This window comes from Camelus dromedarius, chromosome 2 (genome assembly GCF_036321535.1).
Source record: "Camelus dromedarius isolate mCamDro1 chromosome 2, mCamDro1.pat, whole genome shotgun sequence".
In the NCBI taxonomy this organism is placed as follows: domain Eukaryota; kingdom Metazoa; phylum Chordata; class Mammalia; order Artiodactyla; family Camelidae; genus Camelus; species Camelus dromedarius.
Window position 1 is genome coordinate 2,632,966 of NC_087437.1, and position 20,584 is coordinate 2,653,549.

The window sequence follows — 20,584 nt, forward strand, 5'->3', positions numbered from 1 at the left end:
CATCAGCACATCTCGCTGGAGTGGATACTGTTTTCATTCCCACAGCCCCAGGCTTGCTGTCCTTGCTCTGTGGGGTACGAGTGAGGAATCAGGATGGGCCACCGTGACTTTCCTAAGGATGGAGAAGCCGGGAGCGCCCAGGGATTCCCACGGGAAGCCCCAGCAGCCAGATGCAGGCCCCGGAGAGCCTGTGGACATGGATGCTGCCGCCGGGGTCTGACCACCCGCATGTGACCTCCGACCTCCTGCCCCACACTCCAGTTCTTGATGGAGTGAGACCACAAAGCACATTTGCTGTTTACACCCAAGGACACCTACATGGGTCCCCAAGTTCCTCTTCTTCCAGGTCATTTGTTTTGCATTTTCAACTTCACTTTCTCCCTTTGCTGTCCTGATAAGAGAGAACGGGGGCACCGACCCGGTCTGTAGAGCCCACTCGTGGTGACATGTCCTGCCCCCTGTCCCCTCCGTGCTGTGGGCGGGCTGTGCCCCACCGCTGGGAGCCAGTCCTGCTCTGGCGCATGAAGTCCTGTCCAGTTGGTGGCCGGGAGCGAACAGGGAGCAGGTCTATGAGTGTTTTTCCTTTGCAATGTGGCTGATTTCTCTTTTTCATTCTTTTGATAGCGTCCTGTTTCCTGTGTTTGCAAAATAAAAACAAATTTGAGCACGTGCTTTGACTGTTTTGTTGGGAAGTGGGAAGAGGGTAGAGAGGAAGTTTCAAAGAAGGAAGCGGGACCCTGAGTTCAGCCGGGCAGGGGTGGAGCAGGGTGTGTGATGCACCCAATCTCAGGAGAACTGGAAATCAGATGCCTTCAAAGAATAGAAGGCACTTTTGGTTCATCAACACATCTTTCAAATCTAGCTAAGGAAAAAATTACCCAGAGTGAGTAGGAAGCAGAGGCATGAATCCTGTGAACTCGCAGCTAAGACTGACATTAGTGGCTGGGGCCTGGACGTGCTTTCCAGAGGTAGATGGGCCTTGATTTTAAAATCCAGCTCTATTTGGTTAGAAACGATTTCTCTCATGGACCCATAGCTGCTCCAATTAGGCTGTTTTAGATGAATCACTAATTGAGATAATGTTTATAAAGAAGCGTTTTATCATTTACTGTCTTAAAATGGGACAGGAAATAAGCCAGAGGAGGTCAGGTGGCCCCTGGTGGGCAACTCAGAGCCAATTCACATGCCTCGCCTGGACATGGCCCCTGGTCCTCGGCCTCCCCCAGTGAAACGGGGGCAGGTCACTTACCGAATCAGAGATCAAGACCTGAGATGGCAAAGTGGGTGTTTATTTTATCTGCCCCACCCAAATTTCACTGAACTCCAAGAAGTCCGTAATAGCTCTCAAGGCAAAAAAAAGGGCAAGAACAGGAAGTGTGAGTCATTTCTGAACTAGAAGATGGCAGGTAGCATTGATTGAGGAAGCTGAAAATGTGTGGAGAAGGGGGCTGGGGAGGTGGGAGCTGGTGGGGAGACCCCAGGGCCCAGCAGGTGAGCGAGCAGGAGTGGCCGTGGGCGGGTGCCAAGGTGGTGGGCTGACAGCTGTTCTGGACGATGGTGGGGCCAGGGTGGGGTCCGGGCTCTGTCCTGCCCCCATATCAGTGGGGCAGTGGGCGGTGGGAGTCCGTGACCCCGAGCCCACTTTCTCACAAAGACGGTGCTCCGCATGGTGAGGTGCTGGGAGGTGGGCTGTTGGCATCAGTATTTAATTTAAAAACTGGGCCAGGCATTTTTTAGTGTACCAGTCAGTTAAAATATTCATAGTGTGTCTGGGAAGTCGAAATTTGTAGGTACTGACAGGCATATGTAGAATAGATAAAAAAAAGTTTATACCGTATAGCACAGGGAAATGTATACAAGATCTTGTAGTGGCTCACAGTGAAAAAGAATGCGACAGTGAATATATGTATGTTCCTGTAGAACTGAAAAATTGTGCTCTACACTGGAATTTGACACAACATTGTAAACTGACTATAACTCAATCAAAAATGTTAAATAAATAAATAACACACATGAAAAAAAAATTCATAGTCTGAGCTGCCATGGCTTCCCCATGGCCCCTGGAGCTCGATCCAAGGTTGTGGGGAGACCCTGTGCCAGGTGGAAACTCAGGGTCTGGGAGACATCACGAGCCAGCCCCCAGCACCAGCCGTCCCTCCCTTCCAAGTTTTCTCCGACACCAGAAGAGGCTGAGCCCGGCTTTCTCCTGACTTGCACTACACCAGCCTTTTGACCCAGTCGCCCCAGCTTCTCCCAGCTAAAATAATCCTTAATAGTTTGAGTTCTCAACTTCTAATATCCTTTGAGTGCCAAAGAGGAGAGCACAAAGCAGATGTGAGGGCAGTCCCTGCAAACATCACTGTCCCTTGTGACACCACGGAGAGAACCTGAGCTCTGGCCCTAGTCCTGGGTCTGCTGTTCGTTAGCTCCGTGTCTCCAGGCGTTTCAGTGATTCATGATCTCAACTATAAAATGGGGATTATACTCCTTGTTGCTTATACCAGGCTTGTACCAGGCACATTATGGACACTCAACAAGTGTTAGAAATCCTCTGTTCGCCCTCATTCCACATTTTCCTGAGCAAGAGAAATTGAAGCCAAGTAGGAGAGAGACTTTGTGGATCCAAGTGGATCCTCTGCCCATCAGGAGGTGTGCCCCGTGGTGTGAGGGGAGCAGACAGGCTCTGAATACATCCCCTGTGTATTCGCCATCTCTCAGACCATGAGCCCGTCAAGAGGGAGGCCAAATGGGTCCCACACACCGCACCACCCACGTCACCGTACCACGTCTTGAAATGTTGGCGGGCGCTGCTCAGCAGCAGGTGTTGAGCCAATCAGAGCTCGGAAGGAGAAACCTCACCACCATCTGTTTCCCTACCATTTACTTATGAAGGGCGAGATCTGTGAGTGCCCCAGAACCAGCCATGATTGACAAGCAATATTTTGTCCCTTCACTTTACTTGGGTGTTTCTCTGGCGGTTCCCTGTCCCCTACAACAGTATTTTGTACTGTTTTAAATCTATATGGACTCATGGACATTTAGATTTAAATGTCTAAATCAGAGGGGCTGTATCTCAGTGTCCTGTGCAGATCCTGCCTGAAGCCTTCCTGAAAATGGTAGGTGCAGGAACAGTTATCAACACAGCCCCCCTCTCCCTGCACCACCAAGAAGGTGAAGGATTCCAGCTGGATTCTGGTGCATCTCCCTACTAGGAGACTAGCATTTGGGCTGCAGCCACGATGGTCTGGCTCTACTTCTATGAGGCAAGACTCCTGTCCTTGTGATGGTGCGATGAGGAGGGGCCCATGGCCCCCTTGCAACTGCAGCAGCAATGCAGGAGGCCTGCTCGGTCTTCCTCTCTGGACTCTGGAAATCACAAACAGTCCTGAAGTCCTGAAGTCCTGAAGCCTCTGGGTCATATTTGCCACAGACCCAGTCTGTTACTTATTGTGCAGGAGGAACAGGAGACTGTCCTACAGCTCCAGCCGTGATGCTGAATTACACGGGTGTCTTAGACCCGCGACACTCCTGGCAGTGTCTCCAAGCAATGCTCACCCTCCTCCTGCCTTCGTGAGCTTCTACACATGACTCTGCGTGTCCTCAACAGAATCACCCCCCAGACCTCTCTCAGCTCAGGTCTGCTGGAGACAAATTCTCTCCTATTTTTCTGTGTTTGAAAATATCTTTATTTTGCTTACATTTTTGCAGATATTTTTGCTGGCTATAAGACACTTGGTTATTGTACAATAATAAAAATAAGAATATTGTTGACTTAGAGCCCAAAGAATAAATAAATGTCCATGAGTCCATATAGATTTAAATAAAGATCAAATATATAAATAAATGAGGGAGGAGGGTCAACTCTTCCTCACAGTGAAATTCCAGTTAATAAATGTAGAGGAAATTAGGGAAATAGAAAGTCAGCATTATGACCCTCCAGCAATGATTGCTGTGGCCAAGGTGCACTTACGATACAAACTAAAATCAGAAAGAAAAAGAAAGAAAAAAATGAAAGGGAAGAAATTCACTATATTAAAAGCAAGAGAGGTTGAATAGAATCCAATTAATTTAGGCGTGGCCTTCAGTGAAAGCCAAGTGATTTGTGGAGGGAAACAAAATCAGCAGTGAGAGTTGGATTATTTGAGTGAGAAGTCTATATTAAAAAAAAAAAAAGCTGTACCCCGGTGTTCAGACCAGCACTATTTACAATAGCAAGACATGGAAACAGCCTAAATGTCCACTGACAGATGACTGGATAAAAAAGTTGTGGTATATTTCTACAATGGAATACTATTCAGCCATAAAAAATGAGAACATAACACCATTTACAACAATATGGTTGTCCCTAGAGAATGTCATTCTAAGTGAAGTAAGCCAGAAAGAGAAAGAAAAATACCATATGAGATCGCTCATATGCGGAATCTAAAAGAAAACAAAAGAAAAAGACAAATGAACATAAATACAAAACAGAAACAGACTCATAGACATAGAATACAAACTTGTGGCGGCCAGGGGTGAGGGGGATGGGAAGGGTAGATACTGACAGGCATAGGTAGAATAGATAAACAAGATTATACCGTATGGCACAGGGAAATGTATACAAGATCTTGTGGTAGCTCACAGTGAAAAAATGCGACAATGAATATATGTATGTTCCTGTATAACTGAGAAATTGTGCTCTACACTGGAAATTGATGCAATATTGTAAACTGACTATAACTCAATAAAATAAAATTTTAAAAAAGAAGCTAAAATCAGTCGTCAAACCTTTAAAGGAAAGCAGGATATTTGCATAATTCAAAATATGAAGCACCGTGGAGGTTCGGTGTGGGTCTCTCCAGGAGACAGAGCTCAGGTACCTTCCCCCTAGCGTGATCTGGACTTGATGGCTCGCTTCCGAGAGAGCACGAAAGGGAGAACGAGAGACTGTGTGTTGCAGACTCTGGCAGACACCCCCACCCAAGGTCTGAGTTTGACGTCTCCAGTAATAAGGCGCCCTGCTACCCTGGTCCTCTGGTGTCATGTGCTGAGTGGCGGTCTTTCCAAAACCTGTAACCCCACTGTGATTGTGGGTAAACATCAGACAAACCCTCAGTGAGAGTCAGGCTATGAGACACCTAACCGTACTTTCCAAGAGCGCCAAGGCCGTGGAAAGCAGGAAAGGCTGAGAAACTGTCCCAGGTTGCAGGAGGCAAAGGAGGTCTGATAAAAAGTGTGGTATAAAATCCCAGAACAGAAGGAGGACGTTAGTGAAAAGCTGGTGAAATCCTAGTAGAGTCTGTTGTTTATTTAATAGTGTTGTCAAAACAGAAACAGACTCATAGTCATAGAATACAAACTTGTGGTTGCCAAGGGGGTGGGGGATGGGAAGGGACAGACTGGGATTTCAAAATGTAAAACAGACAAACAAGATTATACTGTATATAGCACAGGGAAATATATACAAGATCTGGTGGTAGCTCACAGAGAAAAAATGTGACGATGAATATATGTATGTTCATGTATAACTGAAAAATTGTGCTCTACACTGGAATTTGACACAACATTGTAAACTGACTGTAACTCAACAAAAAAAAATAAAATATTTAATAGTATTGTATCTGTGATCATTTTTTAGTTTCAACCAGCCCTGGACACGGTCATTGCTCCAGAGCCCAGGCTGGCCTTCCGCGGGACAGGTCATCTGTCAGCCTGGTCACCCTGTCCACCATCCCTGATGGCTCCAGGCTCCTGCCCCCTCAGGAGGTACCCAGCTCCTTGGCCACCAAGTCCAATCAGCCTTCCCTGGGAAAGGTGGCGGAACTGGGTGGGAAATCTGGGGAGATGTGAGGAAGCCAGGAGAGCAGCACTTCCTCAGGACAGGACCCCGGCCTCCATCCCAAGATGAGGCCCAGAGAACACACATGGGGCCACCGTGAGGGCGGGGCCCCTCCTTGGAGCTTAGGGGGCTCCGGGTGGGGAACAGCAGATCAGGGGCTTCAGGACGGGGCTCCCCAGGCCAGAGAGAGAGCTCCCACTCAGAAGTATGGAAACTCGCCCAGGTTCTGAAGGGCTCATGGTGGAGACACGGGAGGCCCTGGATGTGTGACTTCCCTGGAAAGTCCTGCCTCTGGGCCGATTGTGGGGGTGGGGTGGGGGAGGAGTCATTTTCCTCCTTCCATTAATCACAAACACTTGGGTTTATTATTGTATTCTCTCTGACATCTGGCGCCAATGTTTATTTGTTAAAGGAAAAGAAACATTAAAACATTTTCTTTGTTACAAAAGAAAAGCCACATTCCAGGAAACACACAAAGGCTTTTACCCACCAAAAGCCTTTTGTAAAAGGGCACCCCCACCTGCTCCCTGCCCCCGTGAGCACAGCCCCCCACCTCGGACAGAAGGAAGAGGCTCCAGCAGCCCCAGCCCCTCTTGTTCCTCCCTTAAGACCTGGAGGAGGAAACAAAACGATCTTCATTAATAAACATGTCACCTGAGCTGGAAAAACTTCAACCAAACCACAGGGAGGGACCCCCAGCCAATTCCCAGTCTGAGGGCACCATCCCTGGGGCCAGTCCTAAATTTCATTCTAATCTCTCTCTGAACCTATTTTGTATGTGTCTCAGGAGTCACCTGAATGACTCCTGCATGATTCACCCCAGGGATGACATTACGGGGTCAGGGAATCTGCACATTTGTATGAGTCAGTGTATATTGACAAGGTGCTCTCAAGGAAGGAAGGAAGGAAGGAAAGAGAAACCAGGTTACCCACCCCCAGAAAAGGCTGCTGGGCTTCTGGGTATGGGAAGAAGGACTTAGAGATAATGTGAGAAAAGTGTGCTTAGAACTTAGAGATAATGTGAGAAAACCAGAAAACACACAGCCGCACAAGTGCACATGTGTGCACACGCATGCCAATTCCACTGCCAGGCGTGGTCCCTCCACCCTCCACAGAGCTCAGGCCAGCACCACAGCCATGTCCCCTGTGCCCATGGGGGGGGGAGGGTGGCCACAGATGTCCACTGAGCTGGTGGTGGGGACTGGTAGTTGGTGCCCCTGGAGGGGCTGGGGCAGTGGGAGGGTGGAGGCCAGTGGACCCTGTGCGGAAGGGGTCCACCATGTATTTGGGGACCCCGGGGCACCCTCCCGTGCCCAGGGGAGCTTACCCTCCACCTCCAGGGCCACCCGGGTAGTCAGAGGGTGTCTTCCCCAGCCTGTCCCCACTGGGCACTCTGGGGACCTTCACTTTCCCTGGTGCTTCCCGCACCAGGTGTCCTCAGGGGCCACCTCTGCCACCAGCCTGAGGAAGGAAGACTCAGACCAGCTCACACTTTCCAAACATGGGGCCCCAGGCAGCTCCCTGTCACTGCGTTTCTGTAGCTAACAGCCTGTGACTCAGGGCTGGCTGACTTCCCAGGCTGGTTTTCTTTTCCTTTTGCCATTAATAAAATCAAGACAATCTGAAGGTGTCTCTAAGAGGTCTCTGCACTGACTTGTCAGCAGTGCAGACAAGGGCCCTGCCGGTGGGGCAGCACAGGCCTTCCCCAGAACCTCCTTCGTGATGCAGGCGGAGCCCCAGGGAGTCCAAAGCAAAGTTGGCCAGAAGGAAGGGCCGCACCCGGCATCCTCGGGAAGAGGGGCCCATTAGCCATCGGTGCCCTTTCCACCTGCCTGGCCCTGCACAACCCTTTCCTCCTCCTTCATCCCAGACACCCCCAAGGGAGGCAGAGAGGTGAGGAAAGGAGAGGAGGGCCTGATGGAAAACAGGAAAAGGGGAAGCAGATGGGGCAGCAGGCGTGAGCTCAGAGGAAGGGGGACAATGGGCCTGGGAGGGGGAAGAAGGCAGGGCCTCAGGGGGCACCTGGGCCAACTGCCCTCCTGGGCTCAGTCCTGGCTCTCACAGCCCCTGGTTTCTTGCCCTGCGGCCTGGCCAGCCCCTCCCCCCACCTGCCCCCATTCTCCCTCCACGATTCCAGGATCAAGAGGCTCACGTGTCCCCATCACGGCTCCAAAGGCCACAGGAGGGGAAACTCATCTGGACGTCCCTCTTCGACTAAGACCATCCCTAGGAAGTTCACGTTTGATTATGAAATTTATCCCCGTTTATAACTCTGGTCTTACGTTTTTCAAATTTACTTCTCTCACTGCATGAGACATCATATACCCAGAAGTGTGTTTATGATGCCGACGTGGAATTCAAAGGCAACCCCTGGAGACACATGAGATGGGAGGCAATCTGCCATCACAGGGCTGATGACCAGGCCAGTGGCCACCCTGGGCTGTGGGACTGCCTGTGGACCACAGGACTCAGGGACCCCAGCCCCACAATGGGGAGGGAGCCGGCGCTCTGATGCTGGGAGCATTTGAGAAAGCCCTCAGCTGGGTGAGGTGCCCTGAATTGACAGCACCCAGAATTTGATAGGGGCCCCAAAGATGTCTGCTGCCTGCCCACCTTGAGAAGAGAGACAGTCTCACCCACCTCGAGCCTCTCCCCAACATTGTCTGTAGTCTCACCCCATGTGCATGGAAGTCGTCTGATTTCACTTTTTGAGCTTTATAAAGGCTTGTCCTGCATGTCTCCTACTAGCTGTCCTCACACAGTTATTGAGGGAGTTTAACGGGGAGCTGGAGGAGCTGAAACATCAGGTGGGTGGAGTGGGGCCGTGGGAGATCAGCAAGGGAGGAGGGAGCCACGCTGGGTGGGGCTCGGGACCACGGAGGGGTGGGGAGGTGGTGGCTGTGACCGCTGACTGACGGGCCCCCTGAGCAAAACATGGGAGAAGCCCTGGCTTCTCCCTCCTCCCATCCTCCAGCCTCAGCCAGCACCTCCCATTGGCCCAAATTCAAGGACCGCCAGTGGACAAGAGAGCTGGGAAATGCGGTTTCAGAGCACAGAGTGGAGGGGAGGGTGGGGGATGGGCCTGAGCATGAGCGGCCGTCGTCTGAGTTCACGCGCACATCTGTATAGTATCCCTGCCTAAGGGACGCTGGGTGGGTTCCAGTTTTCTCTCCTGTAAGCCTTCTTGTGTGTGCCACCTGATTTACACATGCAGCAGGTGCCAGTGTCCCTCCAGAGGGTTTCCCAAACTTTCTGACCACAGTGTTTTCATGGTGACCCAAGGCACACACACAGCTGAAACCAATGCTTATGAAGCAATACCGGCCCTCAGGGCGTGTGATGCTTGCTGCTATTTTCTACTCTTTTTTCTATTACTGTTGTTGTTCTGACTATCATCATCATCACCATCATCACCACCATCATCTCCATCATCATCACCATCATTGCTTGCATCCCATAAAATCAATTTCATCTCTCACTAATGGGGTAGGCAGTTTGAAAACCGCTGCTCCAGGGTGCTTTTATCTAAGAATGGCACTGTACCAATGATGTGGCCTGTGTATCTTTAATTCGACTGGGAAATGTCAAATAGCTCTCCAAAGCAGTACCACCCCAGGTACCCATCAGCAACGCAGAAGACAGCCCCCCATTCTTACCAACAGGTGGTGGGTACACAGTGGAATCTCATTGTAGGTTTTAACTAGCATTGTTTACTAACAGGGAAGAGCAGTTTTTCATTTCTTTATGAGCTGTTCCTACATCTTTCCTGTGCCATTTGTTAAGCCCATCTTTCTTTTGTGTCATTTGATTTTTTTCTTTTTTCAATTTGTAGATATTCTTTATGTATTGAGGATACGAATCCTCTGTGGCAAATGTCTTTTCTGTTTTAAGCTTGTCCTTTCACCTTCGTTTTTGTGTCTTTTTTATGAACACTTCTTTACTTGAGTGTAGTTGCATGTTTCAGTCTTGTCATTTATGGATGAATGTTTTGCATTTGGTTAAAGAAATCCTTCCTCCTCTTGTGATCATAAAATATTCTTCTATATAGTCAGTTTAAAATATTTTTCCTTTTATATTTTACATTCCTTTAATGTATTTCTAACTTATTATTATTTTTGTATCATGATCTGGGAGGATTCAATTCCTTCTTAAGTAACATTCCTGCACCATTTGTAAGGCCTATCCTCTCTCGCTGAGCTGTACTTGTGCAAATGTCTTTGCTTCCTTATCTGTGAGGGTGCACTTTGAAGCTTTCTACTCTGGTTGGCTAATCTCTTTGTCTAAACCTCTGCTGATACTACGTTGTCTTAGTTATTGTGTCTTTTAATACGTCTTGATACCTAGCAAAGCAGATTCCCCACCTTGCTCTTCTAGAATGTCTTAACAATTCTTGGACATTGTTCCATCATACAAATCTTGATTCACTTTGTGAAGTTCAAAAAAACTTTGTTTTGAATTGCATTGAGTCTGGACATCTTTATGAGGATTTGGTCTTCCTATTTCTGAACATGGTACTTCTCTCCATTTATGAATGTCTTCTTTGACGAATTTCCAGGGGGAAAGGATCTGATGTATTTATTTAACAGCTTGAATAAATAAATGGATTCAAAAGCTTGAAAAGCTGCTTGTGGGGTGGGTGTGAGGGTGTATTAATTCCTCAGCAAGTCCAGAGGAATCCTCTGGCCAAGAGATGCAGATGCTGGCACTGGCTTGCACTGGTCTCTGTTCACTGTCTCGGGGGCACAGGGCTACATGCGAGGAGTAGGATGTTAAAAAGGCATTCCCACAAGTGCAAGAAAAAAATCCACTTGTTCCAAGTCCACTTATTTGCTGCAGTGTGCTTTTAATTTTTTCACATGTGGACACAAATCAAAGATTTCATTTCTCATATTTTTGAAGTGACCTCCCAGGGAAAAGTATTCTTATTTGCCCCACTGCCACTGTGCCAGTCCAGTGCTCGGTGTGCTGAGTTGAATGATGTCCCCAGAAAATCCATGTCCTTCCAGAACCTGAGGATGCGACCTTACTTGGAAACAGGGTCTTTGCAGGTATCAGTAGTTAAGGTGAGGTCATCACACTGGTGGAGGGGCACCTAAATCCATGACTGGGGCCCTTATAAGAAGAGAGAAAGAGACACGCAGGGAGGATACACCGCGTAAGACAGAGGCAGAGATGGGAGTGATGCCCCTACAAGCCAGCGGGCACCAAGGATCACCGGCAGCCATCAGGAGCCCAGAGGGAGACCTGGACGGACTCCCCCTCATGGCCTCAGAAGGAGCCATCCCTGCCGACGCCCTGGCCTCGGACGTCTGGCCTCCAGCACTGAGAGACACTACATTTCTGTGGTTTAAGCTGCCCAGCCTGCAGTATTATGTCACAGAAGTCACAGATGACACACCTGGATGGACGTGCCTCACCTGAGCTGCCTGCTCTTCATGGCCAGGGCAGGGGTCAGGTGAGCCTGAGACAGGCCTGGGTCTTCAGTGGTCGTGTTGTGGGAGGGACCATGGGCATTTCCTCCAGAGAAAGCAAGGGAAGGAGCAGAGGGGCAGGACCCTGGGCTCTCCTGGGGCAGCCTGAGAGGCCACCTCCCCTCCCCTCAGTCATGGCCCTGTCGTTGGTGTCTCGGAGAAAGGCAGCGGCCAGGGTTCCGGCTTCTCCAGGGGCCGCAGGGAGGGCCCTGGAGTGGGAGCGCCCCCAGCCCTCTGATGGTGCCCATGACAGTGACCAGCACTTGGCTCTCTTGTGTGACACCAGGTCCTGTCCTGGCCACTTGACAGTTGTCACTGGACACAGAGGCCACCTCCAGGACCCTGGACCCAGTGAGACATTCCTATGGGGAAACCACAGAGATGTTCACAGGAGCAGCCACACGAGGACAGCCACCCCATGGAGGGGCATCTGATGGTACCGGCTGGCGGCTCCCACTGCACTGGCTGCAAGAGGCCTGCAGGTGTGACCTGGAGACGCCACCAGTGTGCTCAGCTCAGGGGCTGCTGGACCCACCTGCATACCCTCAGCTCCTCCAGCCACAACGCCCCGGAACGAGGGTGCTGCCCCAGCCTGTGGTGCCTGGAGCCCAGGAAGGAACCCCACCGGGGTGCAGGCACAATTAATTAAATTACTGGCCACTGCTGATTCGTAAACAACCTCCAGCCCCTCTCCCCTCCCTGAGGTGAGGGCTGGGGCTGAAAGGAAGGTCTGACCTCTAATCCGGTGGTTGTTCCCTCTGGTGACCAGCCCTGTCCTCCCTCCCTGAGTCATTAGCATAAGCCCAGGTGTGGATGAAAGGGCTGGTCGTGAAGAACAAAAGGTGCTCCTCTCACCCCACCATGCAGGGAATTCCACGGCTTTCAGAAGCTGTGTGCCAGGACCAAATGTCCCAGGTGTCACCCCCAGCCCAGCTCTCCATGCTGTGGTGGTCGCCTTCCTACCTCACCCCCACCCCCAGTGACACAGGGCGTGTGTGATTAGCTCCCAGCTAACTGCTAGTGCCATGCACTCCCAGCCGGCGTGCAGACTAGGACAGCAGATACCTGAACTGTCTCTAGTGAAGTATTCAACAGCTTTACTGACATGTAATTGACATACAGTAAGCTGCGGATAAAGTGTACAGTTCGATGCAGGTGACATGTGTGTGCACCTGGGAATCCATCACCACCATCAACATGGTGAACAAATAAACCACCGTGTGATTCGCAGAAGGGTCCTGGGCCCCTTTGTCATCGTCCTTCCTGGAACCCCCCCCCCCCCCAGCGACTTGTCAACTCTCTGTTGCACAGGTTACTCTGCACCTCCTGGGATTTTGCATTCATGGAGTCATAGTGTGTAACTTCTGTCTGGCTTCTTTCACTCAGCACAATATTTTGATACTGACTGCGTTTAGTGGCGAGCTGCCCCCTCTCCACTCTACTGGCCCTCGGTGTGAATCCCTTAGCCCTGAATTTGTTGGATGTCCTAGCTGATTCCTGTGGAAAAACAGAACCTGAGATGAGGGCCGAGTCCAGGTACTTTATGGGAACTGTGATCCAGGGTCGGGAGGGGAGCAGGGAAGGACGGAGGACGATGACAAGATGTGAGCTGAGCAGCTCGTGTGGCTGCTGGGCACTCAACCCTCTTTCTAAGTCGGAGTCTGCTCCTGACCATCAGGCCTTACTATTCCAAGGACAGGGAGGGGCCTCACATTCACTGGGACCCCCTTTCAGTCCCTCGATAGATCTGTATCATTTGGATCCAGTTGTAGGCATGTCTTAGTAAATTCACTCACCGCTAGGCAGTTTATGATTTTGTCACCATTGGGAAGGCATTTTATCCATCATATTAAAATCAATTATTGTTGACTTATAAGAAAACTATTGGTGTGTTTTTAAGTTGACCTCATCTCAAATCCGCATTCTCAATTTTAAAAAAGTTTTTTAAATTATTTTTTATATTTTGTGGGAGACATAATTAGGTTTACTTATTTATTTATTTTTTAGAGGTGGTACTGGGGGTTGAACCCAGGACCTTGTGGATGCTAAGCATACTGCTTGAGCTATACCCTCCCTCCTCCCATTCTCAATTTTTATTTATTCTAACATCTGTCTCTGTTGAGACTGATTTCTCTTGGAATTACTAAATGAACAATGCTGTCATCTGCAAATACTCAATTCCCATGTTTATTCTTAATTTCTTTCCAGTGTGTAAATATCAAGAATAATCAAGGGTTTCTTCTTATCAAATGATTACCATTTGAAAATGATTTTTAAAGGGATGTGCAAGATTTTACAATGAATTTGGGGTGTCTGAGAGGTAGCGTGTAACAAGGAAGCCTGTTCTGCCCCATATCACGAGAGGCTTTATCATCAGCTATGGAATGTTATTAAACATCTGGAGTTTGATTCACATAGTCACATGGCTTTTGCCTTTTGGCCTGTTGAAGTGGAGACTTATAGTAATAGGTGTGCTGACGTGGACCCATCTTATAGTCCTGAAGCAGGCTAGTGTTCAGTGAGTGCACAGATGACCCCACTTGGTAGGGCTCTGTTTTGATGAGGGAGACGAATCCTCAGAGTGTGTGTCTGTGCACACGTGCACTGTCTTTGCCACTGATTCCAGCTCCTCTCAAGGCCTGACACATCGCTCCATGTACTTCTTGATGGGAGTTGTGCCAATCCTCTTGAATTATATTTGGGACATGGGGCTTTTAAGCCAGGTGGCCTCACCCAACCGCGTGGGTTTTGCTCCCTCTCATCTGAGCTGGGACTTGGTGGCAGAGGGAGACTTAGAAGATTAGGCAACTTTGCTGGAAATCAACTAACCGTACACACATGAATCTATTTCTTGATTCTCTATTTTATTCTATTGTTCTGAATGTCTATCCTTTTGCCAACACTGCACTGTTTTGATTACTGAGCTTTATAACAAATTATTGAAATCAGGCAGAGTATGTTTTCCAACCCTTTTGACATTGTGTTGACTATCCTTGATCCTTTGCATTTTAATATAAATTCTACAAGCAACTTGCTGTTATTACCCACAAAACCAGCTGGAATTTAGCCTGGGATTGTGTTCCACCTACAGGTCCACTTAGAGAGAACTGATATCTTAACAATATTCAGTCTTCTGATCCAAACACGTGATATAATTATCTTTTTATTTGGAACTCCTTTACTACCTTGCCATGATGTTTTATAGCTTTAGCATACAAATCTTGTGTGTACTTTATTAACTTTATCCCTAGGTGGTTCATGATTTTATGCTATTGTATCTGTATTGTTCTCAAATTTAATTTGCAATACTTCAGTGCTAGAATATAGAAATGCAATCAAATTTTGTATTGTCCTTACATCCTGCAGCCTTGCTAAACTCACTTACTACCCCTGATAGCTTATATGTAGATTCCCAAGATTTTCTATATAAGATCTATCTCATGTCTGAATAGGCACTTTTATTTCTTCCTTTCCAATCTGTACACCCTTTCTTTCTCTTGACTAAGGCTCTTGTCTCAGATCTCCAGGACAACACTGAACAGAAATGATGGGAGTAGCACCTTCTGGTCCCTTGTCTTAGGGACAAAGCATTCAGTTTTTTAACATGAAGTATCATGTTATCCCTAAACTTTTGGCGAATGCCCCTTGTCAGAATGAGGAAGTTCCCTTCTGTTCCCTGTTTGCTGAAATTTTTAGAATGAACAGGTGTTTAATTCTGTCACATTCATTTTCTGAATTTAGGGAAAAGATCCTATGCTTTTTCCCCATTATTGTATTTCTACAGTGAATCCCATTGGTTTTTAAATGTTAGGCCAACCTCACATTACTGGAATAAATCCTATACGGCCATGATGTACAATCCTTTTTATATCTTACTGGGTTTTATTTGCTAACTTGTTGTTAAGTATTTTTGCATACGCATTCAAGAAGGATATTGACCTGTAAGTTTTCTTTTCTTGTAATGTCTTTGTCTGATACCAGGGTCATACAGGCCTCATGAAATGAATTGAGAAGTGTTCCCTCCTCTGTTTTATGAAAAAGCTTGTGTAGACTTGCAATTATTTCTTCAGTAAATGTAACATTTACTAGTGAAGCTATCTGGGCTAGGGGTTCTCTTTCTAAGAAGATTTTTAGTTATGAATTCGATTTCTTCTATAGATATAGAGCTGTTTGGATCTCTAAAATTTCTTTTGTATCAGTGTGAATAATCTGTGTCTTTCAAGGAATTTGCACACTTTGTCTAAGCTATAGAATATATTACCTAAAGTGAAATTTTTTGTAATATTCCTTTATTGTCTTTTGAAATCCTGCAAGATCTGTAGTAATGTTCATCCTTTTATTCTTGATATTGGCAATTCTGTCAGCACTCTTTTTTCTTGATCAGTTTGGCTGGAATTTCTAAAAAACAAAAACTGGCTATTTTGTTTCAAACATTGTCTCTGTCGTTTGTCCATTTCCTACTCATTGTTTCTGTCCTGATCTGTAGCATTTCCTTTCTTCTACTTCATGTTTAATTGTCTCTTTTTTCCCTCCTAGTTTTGTGAGATGAAATCTGAGGTCATCTTTCTGAAATCTTTCTTCTTTCCTAATATGAACATTTAGAAATATAAGCGCATTTCCCACTAAGCACTGCTAAGCTTCTTCCACAAAATTTGATATGCTGTTTTCATTTTCAGTTAATTAAGAATAATGTTTTATTTCTGTGAGATTCCTCTTTGACTTGTGGTTTATTCAGAAATAAGTTCTTTAAAATTTTCAAATAGTTTGGAACTTCGCAGATAGCCATTTTTGACTTCTTGTTCTGTTATGCCCTGACAGCATACTGTATATACATTATATTCTTTTGAATTTGTTAAGGTATATTTTATGGGCAGAATATGCCCTATCTTTAGGAATGTCCATGTGCGTTTGAGAAGAATATCTTCTTCTTCTGGAGAATTATTGCTGGCTGGAGTGTTCTATAACTATCAGTGAAGTATAGGTAGTTTACAGCTTTGTGCTTGGCTTCTGTGCCCTGAAGGATTCTCCTGTCTGCTTGTTCTAACAGTTACTGGCAGTAGAGAGCTGGTAGCTTTAAGTTGGGAGCCTGTCTATTAGTCCTACCAGCCCTATCAGTTTTGCTTCATGCATCTGGAAGCATGATGTTTAGGTACATGCCCACCTGTGACTGTGCTGTCCTCCTAGAGAACGGATTCCTTCACCATTACTTAATGTCCCACTTCATCTGCGAAGATATTCCTTCTTCCAAAGTCTGCTGATATCAAGATAGCTGCTCTGACTTTCTTTGGGCTGGTGATTGAATGGTGTATTTTTTTTCCCCTTATACTGTAAACCTACCTATATTCAACATGGATTTCTTGTAGACATAATATGTTGTTTTAAAAAATCCAATCTAACCATCTCTACCTTTTAACTGGTGTGTTTAGACCATTCATGTTTAACGTGATTGTTCATGATTGTATTAAAATTAAAATTTTGCTAGATGCCTTCTATTTGTTTCATCTGATTTTGTTTCTTTGTTTTTACTCTTTTACTCTTTTTCTGCCTCCTTTTGGTGAATTTACTACTTTTTATCATTCTGTTTTATGTGTTCTTGATTTATTACTTTTACCTCTTTAAAAAAAATTTTAGTGGTTGCCTTAGGATTTACAATATAAATCTTACATTAACCAGAATTTACCTTCAAAGAGCATTAGGCCACTTCATGTGCAGCTTAAGGGCCTTACAGTGATGCCTTTCCAACTTCTCCCTCCCGTCCTTCATGATGTTATCACCATACATCCTACTTTTATGTTTACTGTCAACACGATACAATGCTACTGCTTTCCCTCCAGATAGCAGCTATAGTTTACAGCAATTAAAAACAACGGGGGGGAAAAGTTTATCTTATCTTCATTTCTTGCATTTTTGGAACTCCTCATTTTTTGGTGAAGATCCAGTTGGCAGACTGATGTCATATTCTTTCTGATTGATGAACATCATGTATCATTTCTCGTAGAGTAGGAACGCCAGCAATAAATTTCTGTAGTTCTTGTTTGTCTGAGATGGTCTTTTTTAATCCTTAATTTTTAAAAGATATTTTCACTGGTGCAGAAATCTGAACTAACATTTCTTTTCTTTGAGGCTTATAAAGATATCACTTCCCTGCCATCTGGCTTGCATGGTTTCTGAAGAGATTCTGCTGTAATTCATCTTTATTTCTCTGCATGTGATGTATCTATTTTCTTCTCTAGTTGCCTTGGAGATTTTTTCTATGTCTATTTTCTCAGAAGCTTGACTGTGTCATGTGTAGAGGTGTTTTGTTTTGTTTGTTTAACTTTAGGAAGGCTCTGATGCATGTGCTCTGTCCTTTGATCTGTGGTTTGATGACTGTCATCAATCTTGGGAAATATTCAGCCATTTTTCTTCAGATATTTCCTCTAATCCTCTCTCTGTCCTTTTCTTTCTTTCTTTCTTTTTCTTTTCTGTCTCTTTACTTTCTGTGACTTCAATTATATGGACATCGGATTGTTCGATATTGTCCCACAACTCTTGTATGAACAGCCCTACTCTTTTCATTCTTTTTTCTCTTTGTGTTACAATTTAGATCATTTCTGTAGAGCTACATTCAGATTCACTGACTCCTTCCTTGGCTGAGTTGACTTTACTGACAAGCCTGTCATAACCACCCTCCAGCTGTTTACTGCGCTTTCCCTTCTCCGCATCACCCGTTTTATTCTGTCTTGCTGTTTCCATCTCTTTCAAGACAGTACATTACTTTAAGCAAACAATTAAAAACAACCTAAATCTCATTAATGGTGGGATCACTAAGGATGCTATTTTCATGGAATGTGTGTAATCATTTACATAAAGGCACATATTCCGTGACATGGAAGGAGCTGCAACACATACTGTATTAATAAAGCAAGTTTTAGAACCACGAGCATTGTCTCGTGTATGTTTTGAAATTTTGCAAAACAACTTTCTACATTGCTAGGGTAACAGATATCTATAAAATGCATTTTTATAACAGTGGAAGGATAGTGATAGGGAATAACTTGGCAGGAGATGGAGATTCAGAGGCAGGTTGGGGGATGTTAGCTTTATTAGTAACATTTGGTTTTTTTACAATGAGCTGTAATCACATTAGGTGTATGTCTTTAGCCCGCTGTGGCTCTGATTGGGGGTGATGGTGGGAGGAGGAAGAATGCTCAGACAAGAGGTGGCCAGGAAGGAGGTTGAAAGTTGTGTCCAGTACAAGCTGGTCCCACCCTGCAGCTTCCATCCTGGGGCCTTGGTGTCACTGGTGAGAAGGAGCACTTTGAAATGCCTGCCTCAGCTGAAATATACCCGCCTTTCCTCTTTCTTTCCTTCCTTCCTTCATTCTGTCCAGTGATGCACAAAGCAAAGACGCTATCCCTCGGGGAACTGAATTCTACTGGAGGGAAGTGGGAAGGCCACAGGCAAATAATGAACAAGTGAGCAAAGAAAGGAAAAAGAATCTTAGTGATAAGTGCTCTGCAGAAAAGTAAAGGAGCCTAAGGTGGGACCGAGTGCTGGTGGGCAGTGGGGCTGGCTCTGAGGACCCGGCAGTCACGCTGAGGTCTGCAGACCCTGACGGGTGGGGCGGGGAGTGGGGGACAAGGGCCACACTCCTTGCTGAGTGGGGTCAGGACCTGACTCAGGCTGGAAATGTTCTAGTGCCGATCCTGAATGTGGACAGACCCAGGCTGTGTGTGTGCCTGTGTGGTGTTGGTGGCGTATACACAGTTGGGGGCTGGTTTGCATGGAGCCATTGCCCCAGTTCACCTGGGGGGTAGGGGACACGCAGGAGTGGAGTTGGGGTGACACAAGGCAGCTTCACCGTGGCCACACCGAAGGGAAGGGGCTGAGGGTGTGCTGTTGGTGCTGGAAGTTTGTCAGGCAGGCAGGAATTGGGCTTAGGAGAATCGCCTGGACCCCTTCCTCTCATCCGTGTGTGTTGGCAACACGCGTTTCCTTTATCAATGAGCCTTCATGGGGACAGGGCAGTCCTCAAGAAATGGAAAGGTCCAAGTCATTAGATGATGTATCTGAGCATTCAGGGCCCCCTCCACCCCGCGACTCAGCATGAGTGGAGGCACTTCTGTGCAGCAGTGAGATGAGGAAATGGCAGCCCCCAGACCAATATAAACACCACTTGTGACCCTTAGACAATCACCGCTAACAGCGGGCTTGTCACCTCCTTGCGTTTGAGTTTCCTATCACACGCTACATGGCCCGAGTGGCATGGGGCATGTCTTTTCCACACAAACATTTCTTCATCTGAGTTGATTTTTCACAGGGACATAAGATCATTGCATGTAGGTCTGATTCACTTGCTGTTCCCCAGTTCTGCTGACAGACAGATCCCCTCCTAACGACACCTGGCTTCATCAGCGGCCCTGCCCCCGTGCCCAGTGCCCGGCTGGTCAGAGGCCGAGGTCCAGGTGAGGCTGGTGGGAAGGGCTGAGCTCCACCGGCTGCAAAAGGCAGTGGCAATTCTCGCCTTTCATCTGGCAGGTAATCCCCGATCATCTATCAGAGGCAGGAATCACCCCCAAGCTGAAGCCGCAAACACAAAAAAGATAAAACACTCCCCAGTGTCCCACCTGAGCACCAGGTGAGGGTGGCTGTGAGGGCAGTGAGCATGAAGACCTGTCATTCGTGTTGTGACAAGTGTGCAGGGAGAATAAACTGGGGTGATGGAGGAAGTGGGCGGGGGCAGAGGCCACCAGAGGCCAGCACGTGGGGCCAGGGATGTGCCCATCCCTTGGTGGTCACTCAACTGTGTCTCAGACACAGCGGGCCCTGTAATTAGGGCCTGGGGACTGAATTGGGGACCTGGTGTGGAACTAGATATGCTTTTGGGACACACTTTGGGCTTTTCACAGCCTGCTCTGCCTACCACATAACTCTTCCTCCTTCCCGGATGAAAAGTCCCTTTTGTAGCACAGCGAGCTGGGTGGTGTCTCTTTGGACACAGGGAGAAGTGACAGCCTGGACAGAGGTCAGACGCCCTGCCCTTTCCTCACCCCTGGCCTTGCCCTGTGTGTCTGGCCCCTTGTGCACTCACTCCACTCCCTGCACAAACCCACAGACCACCCCCTCCCCAGGACACACCCACGGAGCAGGCAGGCCCCAGGCTTCAGCAGATCCACTGTAGTTTTGGAAAACTTTGTGTTCATTTAAAACAAAACAAAACAAAATAAAATGCAGTGTGGGCGGAGCCTGTTTCCTGCTGTGGGTGGGTGTCTGTCAAGCAACCTGGGCTCACAGGTCCCTGCTGGATGGGTGT

General features: G+C 47.2%; 1 long non-coding RNA gene across 3 annotated transcripts in view; it reads right to left on the bottom strand.

The window, feature by feature from the left end:
- LOC116156768 (uncharacterized) overlaps positions 1-20,584 on the bottom strand; it is a 148,644-nt gene that overhangs the window by 34,415 nt on the left and 93,645 nt on the right. The window contains exon 8 of one of the 3 annotated variants that reach the window (XR_010382822.1): positions 566-635. The exons of the other annotated variants lie outside the window; for them this stretch is intronic. This is a non-coding gene — a long non-coding RNA (uncharacterized LOC116156768). Of the gene's footprint in view, positions 1-565; positions 636-20,584 lie in introns of those variants that run through there. 3 annotated transcript variants of the gene reach the window in all.